This window comes from Barbus barbus, assembly GCF_936440315.1.
Source record: "Barbus barbus genome assembly, chromosome: 26".
In the NCBI taxonomy this organism is placed as follows: Eukaryota; Metazoa; Chordata; class Actinopteri; order Cypriniformes; family Cyprinidae; genus Barbus; species Barbus barbus.
The window spans coordinates 15,091,410-15,113,936 of NC_136754.1; the positions used below are offsets into that span (position 1 = coordinate 15,091,410).

The following is a 22,527-nucleotide window of genomic DNA, read 5'->3' on the forward strand; positions in this document are numbered from 1 at the left end:
AAATTCATTTTAAAAATATAAATGTTTTTTTTAAACATTTAAAAATATATTTTGCCCTTCATATTTCAGTAAAAAAAAAAATACAGTCATTTACATTAAAATGAATTTACATACCATCAGATTTACACCTTGTCAACACCGGATGTGAGCGACATGACTAAAAACTTATTATAACCAGTGATTCTGTCTACACTGGATGAGGCACAATATTAGAAACAGTAAACTGATGCCTCATTCTATTTATGATGTACTGACATAAAGGACAAATGATTTGCAATGGGCGTTTTGTTGCGTCCCGTGTAGACAGCTTTTAGCTGTTGTGAGTGACGCAAGCGACAATGGTTTCACCAAAGTAGACATGGTGTTAAAAAAAAAACTTTATTTGTGGTAAATGTGTGAGCATATAACACATTTGCATAAAAATCATCAGGTTACATACTCTACAATGTTCTAAAACAATTATATGTAAAGAAAATTAAACCTATTGAATGATTACAGTTTTGATCTTGAGTAGGCCATTTCATCTACATTAAGCCTAAATGTAGGTCACTGTGAGATTGGAAATGTTTTTCTTGATGTCCATGGAAATTTTGTGTGTAAAGATTGTGTTGCCTGTTCTCATTTTGTTTTTAAATGCAAATCATTTACACATTCACAACCGGGTAAAATGTACAAAATTAAACAATTGATCACATGTAAAACAACACATGTGAAATACATAATTATGTGTTCTTGCCCTTTATTTTATGTTGGTAAAACGAAACGTGCATTGCGCACTAGAATTGTTGAACATATGAGTGTCATCAGAAGACAAGATCACACTTCTCCGGTTTTTCATTCTTTTTCTGACTTCAAATTCCTGGGCATTGAGAGGGTTCTCTTGCATAGGAGAGGTTGTAATTGAGATAGAAACTTGTTACAAACAGAGGCTTTTTGGATTTTTGAGTTGAAATCATGAACCCCGACTGGATTAAATGAAGAGATGGATTTTGCATGTTTTTTGTGAAGGAAAATTGTTGGCATGACAATTATTCCTCATTGTTTAGGATCAGCTGTGAACAGTTTGCAATTGTGCCTATATAAGTGTATTGTTGCTTTTTTGCCTCATGAGCACTGAAGAAAGCATAGGCTGAAACGTCTTGTCTTTGCTCTGTTTTTAAGACACTTTGCACTTTTGTCGCTTTTTCACTTTTGCATATGGAAAATAAAAAAACTATATTTTTGATAGACCTTTTTTGACAATTTCAGCTACCTTTTTGGATTAAAACTTGGATTAAATATATTTTAGTGAGCCGCACTGTGAACAACATTTAGCATATATTTAAAATATTTTAAATGCTGTTTGTTATATTTATATTAGTTTTAACAATGTCACATTTGATTTTATTTAAATATCTTGCTGTGCACAAGGACAGGTTTGTAGAATATGAATGCCTGTGCGTGCGAGCAGAAGTCTTGTATATTTGGAGATTTTTTGGCACGTATTTTATTGATTATTAACTGTAGTCACATACTCTCTCTTTTAGAATAATTTGGATTCATCAACAAAATTACATTATGCACATAGGAAGTTTTGTTTTCTTTGTATGTAAGCGTCTTGCCAGAAAGCTAGTGAATGAGACCCAATATTTGTGTGGTCACAGAGATGGACTATGCTGCTCTACCTCCTGCAGTGGTTCAGTTATCTGAATTGTGCTCATGGGTGGAAACTGTTGTCAGTAAACAATGCAAAGCCTCAATCGAGGCTTTTCCCTCAGAGCTTTTCAAGGCTTAGAGAGGATGCAGCGTTTATTGGTGGCTGAGAAAGCAGGCCTATACAAACTTGAGGGAGATGAATGCACGCAGAGACGTGGATTAAGAAGTGTCTGGGAGGAATGACAAATCCCAGATTTCTCTTTTATTGCCGAAAGAAGCCGTTAACGCCTCTCTTGACGAGGTGTAAATGCAGAGCGCATTTGGCAATGCAAATCAAAGTGAGCCAGATCCCACTGCAAGTTTGAGCGACAATGCAAAGTGTGTCGGTATGCATGAGATATGTAATGTCTTTGCAGAAATATGGAGATAGGGTAAATGTATTAAGCTCACGTACCCATTAAGCACACTTCCATTTTTGAGATCAGATTATAAAAAGAAAAAATTATTTATTATCCTACTTGATGCCTTAACCAATTTATGTGTTTGTTACTATATACCTCCTGTCATTTCAAGTCAATCAGATCATTGCACACTGAGATATGGGTCTCCATGTGTCCACACTGTCTGGCGGCCATTTTGAAAGCTGTCTAAAAACTTTCACCAAAAGAGGAGCCCCTTAAATGTGCATTTTTTAGATGTTTAAGCCTTTATTTTGGGCAAGTTTCACTACTTATTGTAAAACTAAGAGATTAATGTTCACACTTTTGCATATTATAACCTGGAACATTGATGTGGGAAATAATTACATTAGATCCAAAAGATAGTTTTAGCAGCACAGCGCAGATGCTACAGAACACAGTTAGCTGACTAGCTAAGATTGTGTGCTACGCTAACATATTACTTCACAGGCATTACTGGCTTGTACTTTTACATCCATAATATAAATTGACTGTTTATTGCTGGTCTGTCGTTTTACAGTGCTGTAATTTTGAAAGATTTCATATTATTTTGAGGTGAGCTTAAAGGGTGCACTACTATGAAAATCACACAGCTTCAGTGTGACATCAATAAGAAAAAGTTTTTAAAAATTTTCATATATATTTTTAATAATAGTTGTTCATATTACAATATGTATGAACTTAATACATGACCTAGACTATTTATTTAGCAAATTCCTGTCATTTTAATAAATATTACATGAAATTTATTACAAATTGTTGCTGCTCCCATTAAGCTCACTGTGCTCTCTTTAAGCTCTTCCACATTGAACATATACTTCATAAACAGACTTTACATATTAACTGATGGTTGTCACTTAAAGTAATCGATTTGCTATGTATTCTGTCAACTCAAATCTGCAGACTGGCTCTAATGTTTGACAACTAGCATCAACTTCTCCAGACTGTAAATCTGTGGAAAATCAGGGCATAAATCATGTAGTATATTCCAGCCTTAAGAGACTATTGATAAGTTGACATCCATTTAAAGAGAGGTTTCATAATGAGGCTAGTTTCTGTGTTCATCCACATGTGTTAAATGTTTTATTGGTTTGTTTTATTTGATTTTTGAATATTTGTTATTTAGCTGAATGTGGACTAGTATAGCCTAGATGTTGCAGTGTGCTTAAATGACACTTCATTATGAATAAATAACTGATCGACTTGAATGCCTTGTTGCTTGATTTTATTTTTCTGTTTTTTTGTTTGTTTGTTTTTTGTGATTGACTTTGTACCTTCAAAAAAATATATTTTTACAATTATTCTTTAAAAAATTTCCTTAAAATAAGCAAGAATTTTCAATAAATTATGATGTGAGCTTAATGGGAACGGGTGTGCTTAAAGGGTACGGAAATGTACCCATTAAGCACAGCCGAACTTTTTGAATTTAATGATGTATATCTTAATTGAAATGCTTAATTGAAGGCTTAATTGAAAATTTGTGTGTGAGAGATTAATATTTTATTTTAACATAACGTTTTGTACTGAAACCAATATCTTGTGCACTAAAAATGTCTCAATGTAGATTTTGGTGAGCTTAATAGGTACGTTTACCCTACTTATACAGATATCAGCTCTGCAGTGCTTCGCTCCTATTCATGTGCCGAATCCACACATTTTCATAGTAACCTGTATAAATAGGAATTAGATTTTGTGTCTGTGTGAATACTTGCAGAAAATGTTTAGTGAGAATGACTGTTGGCATGGACTGGTCTAAGACCCGATTTCCTTTATAACAGCTTGAAAAATATACCTAACATTGAAATATGTTGATACTTCATAGCTAACCAATGTAAACCAAAGGCAGTCTTAACACATTTCAATTTGCCTCCATGAAAGACAGTCTCAACAGAACATGGTTATTTTCACCTTGTCTGTCCTAAACATTGTGTGCCATTCAGGTTTGAACTGAGAAAGCCTTTTAAATTTATTCCAACTGATTTCGAATTCTGTAAGAAACAGGATGAAGAATTGCAATTGTGCAATTCTCAATTTGAATGCCAGGAAGAATGGATGATGGATGGATAGATGGGTGGATAGATACTGTAGGGTGAATGGATATTTGCCTGCTGGTTATTTATCCTAAAACAAGGTTTAATTTTAATTTGCCCTTTGCCTTAATTTGCATTTGTAACAAGCCAAGCTTTCATGGTTGAGGATGTCAGATTTCAAGAATTTAAATGCCCTAATCAGAGCTTTTTTGATCAATATATGTTCTTTCCAGTGGTTTGCTTAATTTCCCCAACCTGGCAATCATGCACTCTTTCTACATTACGTAAAAGAATGCAGATGAGCTAAAAACAGGCAAACATGCAAGCTGAAGTTTAGCGATCTCTATTGAGATATTCTGCTCAAATAAATGTTTAATAGGCCTATAGTCTTTCACTTGGTCCTGTGACTAAATCTGCAAGAAAACCTTGAGAGGTGATGTTCTCTTGATTTGTGTCTAAATAATTTTGATGAAATGTAAAAATGACAATAATCGTGATTATATTTTTGAGCAAAATAATCATGATTAACCATTTATTTAACCCTTATCATTCAGCCCTATTTTGCATTTAGTTTTTATATTTCGTCATATTTAATTAACGTTTGTAGACCAGGATGGAAGAACATTTTATTATTTTTAAGGAATGCATCACCTGCTGAATTTCTCTGAATCACAATTTTATTAAATTCCTCTTCCTGTCATTCCAATTCAGCTTCCTTTGGGATGTGGGCTGCATTGCAGTGCATTCACCTTTGAGAATGTGTGTGTGTTTGCAGCAAGCTAATTACGTCATTCGTGTCAGCCACAAATAACAGCCTCGGCTGGTTCACGTGTGCAGCTGGAGCTCAGCTAGGAAGGACTGGCAGCACACTGTGTGTGTTTGTAGAGCTGTGAGTATGCCAAGCAGCCCAGTGCTGCCATCACATGATCACACGTTTTATGAATGCACAAGTCAAGGGTGCTAAGTGCTACACTCTACAAAATAAATTCACAAAAGTAAAGAAAAGTGTTTTACTGGAAGGACACATGCATGCAAAAGATCGCTTCGTCCATCTAAAGGCCATCGTGGTGATGTTCTCTTGCAGATTCAATTTTCAAATACTCCATTGACAAAGGAACTTAATTTCATGCCTCATTAGGTTTATTTGTAATGAAAAGGAAAGGGAAAGTACTGATGATAACTGGGACGGGAACCTCAGGTGCTCTTAGACGTGAGACCTCCGAGTCCCATTTATTTCTGTGTAGAGACTGACCAGCAGAGAAACACACCTTTCTCTATGACAGACCAGAGGAGGAACCTCTCCTATTCTGAGCTTCCTCTTATTATAAAGTACAGAATGTGGCAAATTCGGTGAACAGGATGCAGGATAGGACCCTAAGATGTTGAAGTAAATATTTTATTTTCAGTAAATGAAATGGAAAGTGAACTTCCTTAACCTTCAGCAAAAGGGTGATTGATAGCTTCAGGGCCAAACTAAACTAATTATTAAATGAAGTTTGACATTTTTGTAACCTTTATGATAAAATAGTATTGTAAAACCATGATTTATATGACATTTTTGTCTTTATTAGGTAATAATCAATTAGAAATAATAAACTATTTTAATTATTAGTACAATGTTATATTTAAAAAATATGAAATGTTTAATACAGTCAAAAATGGTTAGTCCTCCTTGGTAGGACAGACCAAATCACCAATTTTGTGGGGATTTAATGTTTACAACAACTTTATTTTTATGTTCTGTTAAATAATAGTTTAACGCTACATAAACACTTTGCACTTCATAAATTCTGGGATTTGTGCAATAAATGCTTTTAATAAAAGTAAGTGTACCATATACATAAAAAGTGCCATTTCAGATCAGGATGAAATAGCAAGTGCTGATTGTCTATAAAGCTACTGAATTGTCAATAGTCTTCCTTTTCCTTATACAGTGATCTATCCATTTGATTATCATCTGTTATACATGACTGCCAGAATGATTCTGTCTGTCTGTTTGGACCCATCATCATCAATGTTTGATCTACTGCTGTCAGTCAGTCGGTGGTTGAGTGGATCAGGGGAGCTCTGGGAGAAATCTAGTGCTGGACAAGACAACATCATCAGTCCTGATCAATATCCCAGACATCTTGTGGACAGACCGAGTAGGGATAGGGGTGCTTTGAGTTAAAGTGGAAGAAATTATTTGTGAGAATTAAATGGCGTCTTGTGGTTTTCAGAGGCAAGGATGCATGTTTGCATGTTTATGTCGGAGATATTTAAAAAGAAATGCTCCTCAACAGGGGGTAGTTTTAGAGATGTAAGTGCAATTTGGAATTCAAATTAAGGGAAGTTTGAAACACCATGCATCTGATTTCAGTAGGCTAAATGTTTCAGTAGACGAAAAGAGGATTTTAAGGTCACCAGCTTTTTGAAATTTTTCTGATAGTATTTATTTCCTAAAAACTTTATTTAAGTGTAATAATAATGCACATTTTACAGTATTTTTGATCAAATAAATGAAGCCTGCATTTCAACATATATATATATTGTGTTTCAGCACACCGCTAGTGGAGTTCAGATAGGGGTTGATTGATGAACGTTGGTATGAATAAGTATGAAATAGGTGAGTTCTGATTTCTGTTTTACTGTGACCTTTTTTTCATGTACAGCTTTCTCATCAGCAGAAATTAAGATACAAGGATTAAATGGAGGCAAACAGCTGATTTGTTATTCAGAGGCCTTGCTGCTCAGAGACGAACAAAACAGTGTGATTCATTAGTTTGCGTAAGTGTAGTATTCCTGCGAGTCCTCTTTGGTTTACTTTTGTGGTGCTCTCAAATGAAGGTTAATGAATGTACGTTTCTATTTCATGGCCCATCTTTGTGTTTTTACACAGGGCTTTTACAGAAATCGGAAAATCTGCCACACTGTATGTCTAACCCAGGTCAGATGAAGTGTGTAACGTCAGCTGGCTTGACAATATAGAGCAGATATTATGCTCTACTGCATGTATCCTGTATATATCAGCTGGCATCAACACATCAATATTAATCATTTCGTTAATCGTCCGTTGTTGTATTTAAGGGCTGTTGAATTCGTTATTCATGGGGCTGTGTATCCAGTGTTTCCTGTGGGGCCGTTAACTGAGAGTGTGGTGAAGGTGAATCAGGCAGGATGAGTGAGTTGAGGAGTGCTGTGAGGCCACTGGAACGTGCCTGGATGTTACCACAGGCTGAATGTAATTTTCTAAATCACTCATGTGCACACACACTTACACACACTGTCTTTTCTGCTCTCTCTCTCACACACTCTCTGTGCTCTTGCTGCGTTTCCCCCACACAATCATTTATCTTAATCAGAACAGGAAATAGACATTGTTTCAGAGAAATCCACGATTGAGTGTAATGATGAAAAATATTTGAATTTTGAGCTTCAGTTATGCTTCGGTTATTCTGTATGCCATGATTAGTTTGTCTGTTTACAGTTTTTGCAAGGCAAAACTTTTGCACTGTTTTATTTTTTATTTATTTATTTTTTCTGTGCACATATTTATCCATTTATAGAGCGCATTACTGTCTGCCCACTATGGATAAGTTTTTACTTCCAGAAGCCAACTGTTTTTCTCCGGAGTTGTTTTTACAGCACAGTGACTCTTATGTGTAGCCCAGGGGCCTCGGTGAAATTCCATTTTGCCCCAATAAAATATTACTGATAAATCTTTGTGTCAGTGGGATTGACGCATACCAGACTGAGAGTCATTTTCTCTGGTAATATTTCAACAATCATTTAATTTTTGTCAATCAGCTGTTTAGAATCAGAATCACTCTTTTGCAAAAAGATCTGCAATTGTTTATGATTCAGTTTGATTCATTTGGACAGTTCATTCACACTGAATTGTTTGCAGCGGTTTCTCACACCCCTACAGTATTCCCACTGTAGGGGTGGGCAATGTAGAGGTTTCATCAGGCGCACACGCCTGACCAAAAGTTAACTTGTTTGTTTATCGTCTGGCTAGTGGCGCTGACTACAAACGCAGTTAAAGTTATAGTGATGAGTAATGAAGTTGGGCTCTGGTGGTTGTGCTGTGGGATGTATTTCCCATATATTTATTTATTGGTTGGCGACCCGCCATGATATCAAAACTGACCGATTTTCCAAAAGGCTTCGTTGAATAAACATGAGCACGTACTGCATTTGAAAATCAAAATGACGTGCGGGTGTTTTTATATAACTGTATTTCTGAAAGAAGGCTGTCTTTAGAAAATTTTCGATGTCATTTTCATTTCATCTTGCATGTTATATGCCAAAGACTATAGAAATACAAAGTCCTTTAAAGGAAAGTCCTTGTATATGCCTGATAAAGCAGTGTTTGCTTTGTTTACATTTCTCTTGCTTTAAAGCACCTCCTGCTGTCAGAGAATGAATGTGCGTTTTCACAGTAAGTCCGTCTGATTTACACAGCAAATATATTTGACTTATCAAAAATAACCTAACTCTAGAGGGACTTAGCTGTTGTTATTGATTCTCTGTGGAAGTCTACTGGAAGTTAAGTTAGGGCCACAAAGTGTGCATGCACAGTAACATTTGTTTAGGCTGTTGCCGTTGAAACCGTCTATACCGGTAGACACCTGTAAAAATTTAAGCAGTAGAGATTTTGGACTATGATCTTGATCAAGGTTACACGCTCACGTGATGTTGCTGTCCTACGTGGTTGTGAAACCTTAATGTTTGCACATGTTTTTTAAGCATTGCGGTTTAAAAACAAGTGATTTTAAGCCGTTGAAACACAATCAGTAGTGAAAGAGAACTTATTTCGCTAGGCCTATATGCACGCTGTCAGAAAGGTCAGAGATATTTGTGCCACTTTTATTGGCCTTGAACAATTAAATACACACATCCAGGCAGCTCTTAAAGTGAGAGCAGTCTAATATTCCTGCTGTCTGTCATTCATGTTAATCAAACAACATAAGAGAAAATCTCTCACTGCTCTAGACCAAATCACTTTTGTAACTTTAACATGAAAATAGATTTAATTACACAGTGAAGAATATGTAGTGTTTTTATACGTTTCATTACTTTATACAACGTATGTAGCATTTCTTATTTATTTGTTCTAATGTAGATTTTACCCATCCCTATGCAATAGTAAGATATTTTGTAAGACAGAAAACAAAAAGAGTGCAGGATGATATAGATATTTACCACCAATCCATTGTAAAATACAAACCTTTCAAATGTCTTCTAACGTTTGTCAGTGATAAAGCAGCACATGCAGCTTGTAAACATTATTCTTTTTCTTGCAAGCACTGGTATTTCCTTTAGGAAAGTGGTTTGCTTGTTTATGGGACTTATGGGACAACATTTCAGTGCATCTGTGAGTGAGTTGTATGTACAATCAGAGAGGGCGACTTGCATTTTAACAGGAAGTATCTTTTTGAGATTTTGCCATAAACAGGAACTCTGGTCCCTCACCAGTTTCTGAGTGTGGTTTAGCCTGAAGGCACTGGCTCTCCATGCATCTAATGAAGGCTACATTTGCCGGGGAGAGAACCTACCCAGCAGCCCCTGCACTAGGTTGTATTTGGTCACCTGTCATCTTTCTCTCCATTGTTCTTGTTCTTTCGTTTGTGAACTGTTGTAACAATGCACTGTCATGGCGTCACATTTCTTCTAATGACACAGCTGTATCTTCCCTCTGGCATTAGCGAATGACATGGTTCTCCATGACTTACTGACCGATCTATTTTAGACCAACTGCATATCAGACAACCAAAAACTCATTCTCCACCCTCCCAATTAGCTTTTTTTAAAGCTTCCATTACGCAGCATGACTAACGGCTATCATTATTAATCTCGTAATTAAAGGATATTATACAGTCATTTTTAAATGTGAGCTCTTGAAAACCAAATCGCATTTGATTGGATTATGTCTGGGGTGTGGGTGTGTGAATAAATTCAAAAGAACCGAATGTTTATTATGAATCTATTATGAGTTTAATAATTATATTCCCAAATTATCACATTGGGCCTGTTGTGAATTCAACCATACAATTGTTGCTGATATTTTTATTTATTTATTTTTTTGGCTGGCAATGTTGCTGTCCCTCATAGTAATTTTTCCACCATATTTTTTATTTTTTTGGCCGCTGCAGTTCTCCTCACAAGCTTCTAACTTATGTTCATGCAGTGACTAGTAAATGTTCGAAAGATGGGCCGTGTCAAGAATTTAGTACACAGCAATATTCAGCGCTGGTGAGTATTTATGATGTGTCGTGTGCCAGTGACCTTCTTTCCGTCATCATGCAGAAAAAAGATGGGCGTAATTGTTGAATAACAAGGTTCAATTGATTTGGAATGAGTCAGTTCCTCTTGGCAACTGGACAGCAGACATTTATCTCTGGATAGGCTTTGGGCAGCTGTGTAAGTATATTGAATTCTCGCCTCCTGTCTGCAACGAGCCCCATGGGCCGTGTGGAAGTTTAGATTTTCAGTCCAAACTTATGTCTGCTGCCACGCTGGATTTTTAGCAATGCCTTGAGACATTTATTCTGTGGGTACACTGAGTGCCATTCCTGCTGAAAAGACTAAAATATCTGGTCGACATCGGATGCGTTAGCTTGTGGAGCATGTGTTTTGGATTCTGGTCTTCGGGGATTGTGTTCAAGCTTTGTAACTAGTCCTCCTGGTTGCTGCTCATAATCGGCCAAACAATTGATGTCATACAACTATCGGGGTGCGCAGCGCCACTACAAGTCGAGCACACCTAATATATATGTGTATTTGCATCGCTTTAACTGTTCTCTGTAGATCCTACACTCTCACGCATCACTAATGATCGATTAGGCCTATGTACAAAACCTGCATGTTATTGGTCAAACTACTTTTCGATCATTACCTTCAGCAAGTATGAAAATAGGAAAACAAAGCCAAAACCTGGATATTCTGGGCAATATAGAAATTCTGTCCAGGAAGTGTCTGGGAAAAAGAGGACATATGGTCACCTATATGAAATATATATGGAATATATTTTATTTCTACCATTTTAAAGTGATCTGAAATGAATAATAGTAAAGACATTTATAAATTACTAAAGATTTCTGTAAAGTAAATGCTGTTCATTTGAAATTTCCATTTATCAAAAAATCCAAAAAACATTTCCACAAAAATACTAAGCAGCACAAATGGTTTCAACATGTTTTGTGAGCAACAAATCAGCATATTAGAATGATTGAAGAAAGACTGGAGGTATGGCTTATGTAAATTCAGCTTTGCCATTACAGGAAAAAATATATATATTAAACAATTATTTTAAACTGTAATAATATTTCCCAGTATTACTGTTTAACTTAGGGCTGCCCCCTAATAGTCAACTAACTGTAAGTTGATGAGAAGAGGCTTAGTCTATCAAAATTGTATTAGTTGCTCCACAGAAAAAAATCCACAGAAAGTGGCTAAGTCACGAAGTCTGTGATGGACAGATCATTAACAGCTGGTCTGTGTGGTAATTACAGTCTATCAGTCAGGACCTGCAAATGTTTGTTTTGTTTATCAACCTCAAATGTGACTTATCATCTGAAATGTAAGTAGTAGTAATCATTACATGGCCGCCCGCTTTAATGTTAACCTAGAAAAATGTGCGCTATTCAAGTGCTTAGGCGGAGTGTGGAAGCTGAACTGTAGCACGCTCACTCACAGCATGACAGTTAACTTGTAGGTGCCGTGCAATCATCTGCATTTACTTAAAATACTCTGTCATTTTTGCTCATACAGATAAGAGTAATAGATCTTTCAAATCTGTAAAAGCTCTTTGTGTGCACTCACAATAACAACAAAATGTACTTTTGTAAAATAATGAAAGCAAACAGGGTGCACTTTCTGCCGTCTAGGTCTCTTAAGCACGTCAAAAAAAAAAAAAAAACTCTGTGCTTGCCTCACAGACATGAAAAATATAGTATCTACAGAAAGCAAAATGTCTACTTTTAGATGAACCAATTCAAATGGAAAACAAATATTTTCATATTATGTAATCCATATGAAACATGCATGTTCACTGTGGAGATGACGAGTCAGTGTCATCAACTTCATCACTGCAGCCGAAAATACAGAAAACACTAGTTTATCAATTAATTATTAAGATGTTAAATTGACATCATGAAATGAAAATGTGAAAATTTTGTCATTAATCACTTACCCCCATGTCGTTCCGAACCCGTAAAAGCTTTGTTCGTCTTCTGAACACAATTTAAGATATTTTGGATAAACTGGAGACTTGGGACTTGTGACTGTCCCATTGACTGCCAAGTAAATAACACTGTCAAGGCCCAGAAAAGTATGAAAGACATCATCAAAATTGTCCATCTGCCATCAGTGGTTCAATTTGAATGTTATGAAGTGATGAGAATACTTTTTGTACGCAAAGAAAATAAAAATAACGACTTTATTCAACAATTCGTCTCCTCCACGTCACCGTAGTGCCATTTTGGAGAATATTCACTGAACGCAAACTGTGTATGCTGTTCTGTGTCAGCCTAAAAAAGCGTAGATGGACTATTTTGATGATTTCTTTCATACTTTTCTGGGCATTGGCAGTTCTTTACTTGGCAGTCAATGGGACAGTCACAAGTAAATTGTGTTCCGAAGATGAACAAAGCTTTTACGGGTTTGGAACGACATGGGGGTAAGTGATTAATGACCAAAATTTCACTTTGGGGTGGAGTAACTCTTTAAGGCAGTCTTCTTGCTGTTTTTTTTTTCTGAAGCATTCAAAATCATTTACTTCTGCGGTGCGCTGTGGCAAGCTTTATGCGTGCACTTGTGCGCCAATAGGCTATTGGCAATTAAAGCCTCATTATTATGAATTATGTCTAATTGCTGCAAATTAGTCGATCAAAAGGGCAGCCCTAGTTTAAATACACGCAGCCATGATGAGCACGAGAGACGTCTTTCAAAATCATTAAAAAATCTTACAGACCCCAGTATTTAAATACTTTTGTATGGCTTTGCTTGGTAGGATTTGCTTGCTTGTATTTTCCACAGGAAGAGCCAGTGTTGAATGCTGGGATTACTCATCTTGTATTACACAGACAGAAAAGCAGCAAGGTCAAGAGGCTTTATGCTCCAAATGGAAAAATACAACCTTGTTGCCTGTCTGTATCGTAGTCCAAGACCTTGAAAGGTCAGAGTTGCATTGACTCATGTGACTGTTGAAAGAAGCCATACAGTGCGAGTAGCACACAGTACATCAAACACATGTCCTCCTCGCATTCTGCTGATATGCATCCGTCTCTTACATGCCATCAGAGCGTGGCATCAGTCCATCCACCATTGTGTGACAGCACGCTGCCTACACAGTGATACTGATATTACTTTACAGCGAGTCGGAGTCGAGCAGGCATCGTTCCATGCATCGCCAGCATATTGCTGTGAGTGTAATCTTTCACTTGTATGAGTGATGATGGCTGTTAAATCATCGTCACAGCCGTTACTTGCCAACGTTTTGTTTTTTTAGAGTTCTAGCAGATTGCTTTTAAAACAGTATATAGTATTGCCTGGCAATAAATTAATCATCAAGGTGCTTTTTCAAAAAGTTGCACTTTCTTGCCAGAGTTTTAGTGTGTGTAAGTTTGTGTGCTGAGACCAGCACAACATAATCTTTCCTCTAGAGGCGCGTGGACCCCTGGCGCCCAGAAACCAAATGAAGAGCAGGCGCGCTCCCTCGTGTGCCCTGTAGACCGTCTGCGGCTGTCACTCATGCCGTCCCGCTCGCCTTCCACTGTAAAAGCAAAGTCCTGTTCCTCACTGACTGCTCCTCCTGTTGCCATTAACAGGTCTAGTTCTTTCAGACGTGAAAAGTCTGCCTGGAAATGCATGTCACTCAATAACCTCAGCATATAAACCCAAATCGGCTGAAGTTATAGTACGTATAACTTCAGTGGATAGAAGAGCATACGATTTCTTACCATGACGGTCCAGTGCAGCTTTATTGATTGAATTTCTCTCCTCTGAATCTCAATGAGTGGCCACCTGTGAGTGAGGTATATAGGGACATGAGAGCTACGTTTGAAGAGGAAGAATGATTTGACTGTAACAGATACACTGCAAACTTGACGTATAGGTGTTTATAAAACTTCACCGATGCTTCAGTTGGATTGTCATGAAGGAGCATGAGCAGTATTTCTGGCTCACTTGTTGACTAAAACATGAATAAAACACCTTTTAACAACTCTTAGAAGTTTATCCTGACCAAAAAAGTGATTTTTTGTGCTAATAAGTGACACTAGTCAAAAACAATATAGTGTCACTCCCTAGAAATGACCTGTCTGTGTATAAACTTGTTTGGTGTGCTGGAAGAGAGAGAGACTTTGGAACCTCAATCGAACTGTTATGAATAAACAATGACTCGATTCCCATTCATAATGTAAGTGTACTATGGAGGGTTCATTCCCTGGTCAGGAGGATGTGCATTCATCCATCCAGTGCCCACAGATCCTGCCGTTGCTTTTTTATGTTGGTCTGTGAATGGAGTGGCAGTCCAATGATTCAGGATCCTCAGATGTACTGATAAAAAAAACTGCTGAAGTGCTAGCACTGCATATATAAATTTATTTTATATATGCAAAAATAATTTTTTTTAAATGTCTTTCTTTAATAATTTTGAAATTTATTTCATCAAGTAAAATGTTGATGTGAAAGAATAATATTGTGAAACATTATTACAATTTAAATAACTGTTTTATACATGTGTATATATATATAGAGAGAGAGAGAGAGAGAGATAGAAAGAGAGAGAGAGAGATGACTGGGGAAACAAATGACCTAATTAAGCTGAATTCACCCTAAGACTCACCAAACCAAAAGCTTTAATGTACGGGTCCTTATTGGACTACTGGTGCATTTCCACTACAGCATCAAATCTGCGCTCAGAGCCACTGGTAATGCTACAACGCCACTGATTTCAGGCGTGTCTAATTTAGGGCAGAGCATGCCTCTAAAAACAATGTTTACACCCTGTTTGTGTTTCATCTTCCTCTTTTCACAGCGACTGGTTGTCGTCTGGCATTTTTCACTCGATATTTGCATAAAGTCGAGAAATGCCCAAACTTTTTGATGCTCTCAGCCGCTCTCAATGCTTTCTCTGTGCACCTTTCAATCCCATAATGCACTGCACAAGCGTTTAATCTCAACTTCCATAGGAATGAACTGAAAATATTTGCACTGCTGCGCTCGCTACGTGCCAGTGGAAATGCACCGTAACACACAATTTATATATAAATTTAAAAAGTATTTAAACTAATATTCCTTTAAAATATTGAATGGGTTGTCTCCCGGAATGTTGTTTGTAACCCATAATGTTAAATTGTCAATGGTTAAATATTAAAGGTGAAGATCAGGGCTGGATCAAAGGTTGTTTTTTTTAGGTTGATATGTGATTGATGCAGTTTAAAAAAGCTTTAAAAATATGATGCAACTTGTGACAACAAAAGTACAAACAAATCTAAGCACATTCACCGGGCTTTTTTCCACTACCTGATTGGCAGGTTAGGGAAGCGCTGAGCTCTACGCTGTGCCAAGGGATGATGCACTTGTGAGTATGTGTATGTGATGGCCAGTAGCAGCGATGGTTGGGGAGTTTAAATGAGACAGTGATGAAAAGGAGGCCTCTAGCCTGAAGAGAAGGAGAAAAATGTCAGCAGAAAGAAGAAGCATCTTTTCTTGAGATAGGAAATGCACAGCTACAGGCCTCAGATCAGCATGACCAAACCAACAGCTTTAATGCATAGGACTAACATGTAGGCATGTGGTTTGTTTTTTGTCATTCTCACTGGGTTGCTCTAGGCAAGTGTGTGCGTTGTGTGTTAGCATGTGTTTTTTTAGCTTTCTAATTATATCTGAAGTCTTCATTCCTCCTTTTATGTCTTGCAATTTCTTATAGCCTTTTTTAATACATGTTAAGTACATGTTTAGTAGATTATCATTACTTAAAGGGATTGTTCACCCAAAAATTTTAATTCTGTCATCATTTACTCACCCTCATGTTCTTCCAAACCCATACGAGTTTGGTGAATCTTTAATTTGTGTAAACTTAAAGGAATCGTTTAAGTTTACACAAATTAAAACACACTATTGAAAGTCCAGGTAACCCTAAAAATTCAGAAGATCCAAATAGGTCACAAAAGAGTTGAAAAATTAATTGTAATCCAAGTCTTGTGAAGAGATATGATCACTTTATATATTGAACAGATTTATTTTAGGCTGCCTTTATGACCTTTTGGATCCTCTTTTGGTTACCTGGACTTTCAAAGGGGGAACAGAAACATCTTAAGCCCAAAATACACTGCACGATTTTAGCAATCCTATATGATCACTGCATGTCACATTGTGCGACATGGATATAACAAACTTGGTCAGGACGTGTGTAGAGACTGTACGATGAGGACACATATGACTCGTACGCTATGACTTACGTTACTATAGTAGAATAAAACATCATCAGCATGCGCTACTGGTAAACAAAAAGAGCATGATAAATTACACTTTAAGAGTTGTATTTTCATTCAAAAGTGGACGTGGCGAAAGAGGATGGGATAAGAGCTTGAGGTTATGCAGTTTTATGTGCCGTTGATTTAATTGGTTGGTCAGTAAACATGGATCGTACCAGCAAACACACTGTGCGATGATCACGCTGTATCATAGGCTATCTTTGGTAGCAAGACCGTGAAAACAGCCGTCTTTGAACCTCTCTCACTGCACAACACAGGACCACTGATTAGGAGTCGCGATCACAGAAATTGCCATGATTGCTTCACGATGCCAATCTTTTGTCTGGCACAGCCGAAAATCTTGCAGTGTGTTTAGGGCTTAAGAGTTCATTAAAATATCTTCACTTGTGTTTAGAAGATTAACCAATGTATAAGTGGTTACAATTCATTCAATTCAATTCAATTCAATTATTTTTATTTATTTTGTATTTATTTATTTTTTAAAATGTTTTGTTCAATAGTTGTTTTTATTTTTGTGATTTTTATTTATTTATTGTTATTTTAAATTATAATTAAATAGTTTCATTATTATAAAACTATTACTGAGTTAACAAACCAATCCGTTAAGTAAAAAGATCATAAAAAACGTTAAGAAAAAAATCTGTGAAAATATGGGAATTTGTATTTTTTACACCTCTGCATATGGTGGTCTTTGACTGATGTGTGATCTGAATGTATGCATGAATCATTATGACTTCCTCAAGCAATTTAGCTTTTTTTTATGTTACCTCCCACCCCTCTGATTGGTGTGGTGCTGAGATGCAGGAATAATCCAATCAAGGCAAGAGGATGCACATCAACATCTGTCTAATCCCATTCCGAATGGGGATTTGGTAGATAGCATGCTTTAAGCAGCATGCAGTAATATGATGCAGTGGCTGGCCAGACCTCTTGGACTCATGGTTTCAGGTGGACCGTATAAGAAGGGGATACATATTGCCAGAAACATAGACAACCCGTGGCTTATCTGAAATCCAAACAATGGCCATATGAGAGGCCTTTAGGGTGAGTGGTGGAAATGCCAGGAGACTGCGAATTGAAGCACACTTATCTGATAAAGAAGCTGGACAGACGCCCACTCTTAAGGTCAGACGGAAGATCATACCGCGACCCTGCTGCTCTGCACCAGGCGACTGTGGTACTTTTGTCATGGTTTTCTTTTGAATCAGTCACTACTGATACTATGGCAGAGCCGGAGAACACCATCTAAAGACTTAATCTGCCATTATTGCTTCATTTATTTTTGAATAGTGTCTTTACTTGCGCCATTGGGTGAATTTGTGTTTTATTTAAGAGTATCTTTAGCCCTTCATGTTTTTATCTCTGCTATCTGTTGAGGATCTGCATGAATTGTATTCTAGGCCTACACATTGCAAAAGCAAGACAGTATCAAAAAATAGGCCATGGTTTGATACCGTGAACATCCAACCTGACACATCTAGAACAGTGTTTCCTAACCGTTTTATCTTACATAGAGAGATAAAGCGCCATCACAGCTTCATTGACACCAAACCAGAAATGTGCATCTGTTAACTCATACTTCATATCATCCTGAATAATTATTAATGTTATTAAAATGACCATTATTGCAATGATTCACTAAAAAAATCAATACTATGGATGAGTAATAGACTTGAGCTTCTTCTGAAGTGGAAGCAGCCTGAGAAATATACTGTAGTATCCATTATTCATTCAATCATTCAAATGATTTTTATTTTTACAAATTATGCTTTTACAGTTATTATTATGAATTATTATAAATTATTTTGACTGTATTTTCTATTCTTTTAACCCTAATGTTTTTGAAATCATTACTTCATGTTTATGTATGTGTGTATTTATTAATTCGTTTATTTTACAGTTAGGGATTATTATAAATTCTTAAAAGATTTATTATAAATGATCTTGACAGCCCTAATATTTTTGTAGTCATTGCTTCTGGTTTATATATTTAATATTTCTTTTAAAAATAATTTTATTTTTAAAACATCTACAAATGAATTATTATTTTTTTTCCATTATTACAAATTCTTGTCTTCTGAGCTCTAATATTTTCAGTCATAAATTCAGTTTTATATAGTTATTTACACAAATTAATTTTTTATGTTTATGCCTACAAATTATTTGTATTTTTATTATTCATTATTATAAATTCTTGTAATCTTTTGACATGTCTAATATTTTTAAAGTCATAAATTCTGTTTATATATTCAACAGTATAGATTAAACAGGTTCAACATTTCAAAGTGCTTGAGAAACACTAATCTAGACCAAGCATGAAGGAATAACAGGTGGGCAAGATGTTGATACAGTGTCTTCTATGCATTTACATAAAAAAAACAAGCACAATACCTCAAGGCATGCTGTTTCATTCTGATATGAGTGTAGTGCTCCACATTTACCTTAGTGAACTTTTTTTTTTTCTGTCCATAAGTCAACGTATCCTTTATCTTTTACTTGTAAACTCATTGCCTCTGAATTGATTGAAGTCGGCAAGTAATGTACTATAAAATCATGATTTGCATACAAATGATCAAAGTGCAAACTGTAGCAAAGAGAATCTGGCAGACAGAGTGGGCGGCAGCCACTCTCAAAGAAATAATTGACAAAGCATTGTGTAAACAAGACTATATCCCCCATAAGCATTTGTACACTGTGTTTTTGATTACCAGTGGATTTGGGGAAACCCTCTTGTTAAAGTAACAGCCAAGCTGATGCAGTGCTCTTAACTTACTGTTAATGAATCTCTGGGGGGAGAGAATAAGTGTGTGTAAGTGGAAGTGTGTGTCTGTTCTTGGCTGGATACCTATTAGGGTCAAAGAGTAAACTACACAGTGGGGATTTCTGGGGAAAACGTAGGGATGGGTCACTTGGCAAAGACACATCACTTCCTTTAGCATCACACTAACCCACGGGCCACAGTAACACACCTCAGACTGAAAGACCTTAACACCATTCACCACTAATTCATTACTGTTAGCAGATGATACAGCACTTTTTAAAAGATCTTTGTGTCGCAGTCGCTCATTATGAGTGTGTTTGTCTGCGACAGACTGTCACATTCAGTCTTTTCTTTTCCTGTGAAAGCAGCGGGTTGTTCAACTTTCTGTTTTGTTGCAAAGACGCCAGTGTTGACATAGCAATTCCTACAGATTTCCCACCTTTTTGAGAGCAAGACTTTTTAAAAGTGAATTTGTTTGAGATTATTGCTGCAGCTTGTTGAGTTGGTACCATAAATATAGATTTGATTTCAAAATGACTAATTGGTGTTTGAAGCAAAGATTTTTAGTAAGTAGGCCTATGAGAAACTCTTCCAGTACAGCAAGCAAAATCCATTTTTCCTAATACCTAAGTTATCATATGTGAATATAGTAATAGCGCTTTGCATATTATGTAATAGAATCGCTTTTGGTTTCTTTGTTAAATGTTAAATGTCTGTATATACTATTTGAGGGTATAAAGTAGAACTGTAAGCTCATCTGTATTCTTTACCTTACCGCAAACGTGCATATTAAAAATTAAAATTTTCATTTGAATCATAGGAGGAAGATTAGAAAGGTAAATATAGATGTGATAATTAGTTTAAAATACCTCAGTTTTTGCAGAAAGGCCCATGAAGAGGTGAGTTACTTCCAACCGCAGACATCCTTGCCAAGATTCACTCACAAAACCTTTAATAATTTAGTTTCTTTACTTTCTTTTAATGTAATAGTTACAGGCACTTTCCATTTATACAAAACACTTTGGTGTCCCATGACTTTTTTGTGATGTAGCGTGTTTTTGATGTGAGAACTATTAGATACAGTATGTTATCTGGCATAAAGGATAGCTTGTTTTAAAGACGTCACATGTCTGTAGTCCCGTGTTAAAATGGGAATCTTGGCTTGTCCCACCTAAGAGAGGTTAATCTACTCAACTGTATTTAACAGTTAAACTATGTTTTCATTATTTTCACAGTCTGTTGTAGTAATATTCTTTTAACTGCAGTAAGAACTATTTTTAATTCTATTTTTTAAGTTTCTCATTTTTGTGTATGCATGATTTGGTCTCGTAATTTACTATTTTATTTGTTTTTTAATAAAAAAAAATTGACTTTTTATTTTTGATGTTCATTTATGCTTATATCTATAAAAACCTTTAAACTGTTTGCAGATATTACAAACCTCATATAAAAAGAAAATAAAACAAACATAACACATTAAAATATATAATTTAACTTCCTTTACTGTTAACAATTAACAGTAAACAACTTCTTTCACTGATCATTTGTTGAAGATGAAATAAAAAAGCATCATAAAGGATTTAGTAAAGGATTCAGTGTTTAACTATTCATATTACAATGACATGATGTTCCATTTTTGGTTGAATCATTTTGAGATGTGATGTTGAGTCATCAGCTTTGACATTAAATAATATAATTCATCAGCAGTTCAAAACGGTTCATCCACAGCAGATCTTGTTTGCAAAACAGCACAGAGACCAACATAGCCTGGAACAGTCTGTCCGGTTGTAAGGTCACGTTGAAAAGAAAAGCAGGCAAAACATTGAGATATTCTAGCCGTCTGTCTGTCGCAGAAGCCGATTCTGCCCTGTCATTGAGAGTTCAGTGAGAGTTCAGAGAGAGTTCAGAGAGAGAGGTTTTAAATGGGTTTTCTTTGTGTCTTGCACAGGTACTTCCACACCATCTATCTGGGCATCAGGAGCAGGCAGAGCGGAGAGAATGACCGCTGGAGGTTCTACTGGAGGATGGTGTACGAGTATTCTGACGTCAGCATGCTCCACCTACTGGCCACGTTCCTGGAGAGCGCACCTCAGCTGGTGCTCCAGCTCTGTATCATCATACAGACTCACAAACTCCAGGCTGCGCAAGGTAACACAACACAAGCGCACTCGAACTTCTCATGGACTTCCATTGTTTTTAGATCACCTGAAGGGGCAGTTACATTTTCCATTGCTCTGTGATTTTCAGTCATGTCAATAGGAATCTCCATGTTCAGGAGTTCCCCAAAATGTTAATGTTTGGTCATGTGATTTCGCCGTGCTGGCTGACAGAATGCTGCTTGGTTTGAAAGTGACTTCTGTGTGAGCTGTGTTTTATATGTCTATACACTGTCGACCTTTTTTGCCCACAAAATTTCACTGAATTATAGCTAATGTAACCACACATCAACTGAACCCCTACCCATAAACATAACCCTCACAGAAACCCCTGTAAAACACTAGATTTCAATATAAGCATAACTTTTTAACTACTGAGTGCCAGCTGAATAGTTGATTCCAACCCGATCTCACAGCAATTCGTACATATTTGACAAGGTGGCAAATTTGAATGACTTCACTCATACGAATTCATTTTTGAGGTGGCAAATTCGTAGGAACTCGTACAAAGGACTACACCTTAAAGGGATAGTTCACCAAAAATGAAAATTCAGTCATTAATTACTCACCGTCATGTTGTTCCAAACAAAATATATTTTTGATGAAATCTGAGAGCTCTCAGACCTTCCATAGATAACAACGCAATTGAAATGTTCCCAGGTCCAGATACGTAACAAGGAAATCTGTAAAATAGTCCGTGTGACATCAGTGGTTCAACCGTAATGTTATGAAGCTACGATAATACTTTTTGTGTGCAAAGAAAACAAAAATAATGACTTTATTCAACAATTCTTCTTATCCTCATCCTGTCTGCAGCAGCACCCCGCCATTGTGGAAAGTAACATGATGCATGCACTTGCTTCTGGTTCATGTAAACAACGCATGCACATGGCGCTGCTACTTACATTAACTCGTATATGCATCAGCACACGCATGTGTTGTTTACATTAACTGGAAGCAGCTCTTTTCAAGATTCAAGATTCAAGATTTTTATTCGTCACATAC

At 36.5% G+C, this 22,527-nt stretch overlaps 1 pseudogene across 1 annotated transcript in view; it reads left to right on the top strand.

Moving 5' to 3' along the window:
• The window catches only part of LOC306846280 (XK-related protein 4-like), a 52,048-nt pseudogene that overhangs the window by 16,168 nt on the left and 13,353 nt on the right, over positions 1-22,527 (top strand). The window contains exon 2 of the transcript in view: positions 21,315-21,514. The product of the transcript in view is annotated as an XK-related protein 4-like (transcript). The remainder of the gene's footprint in view (positions 1-21,314; positions 21,515-22,527) is intronic.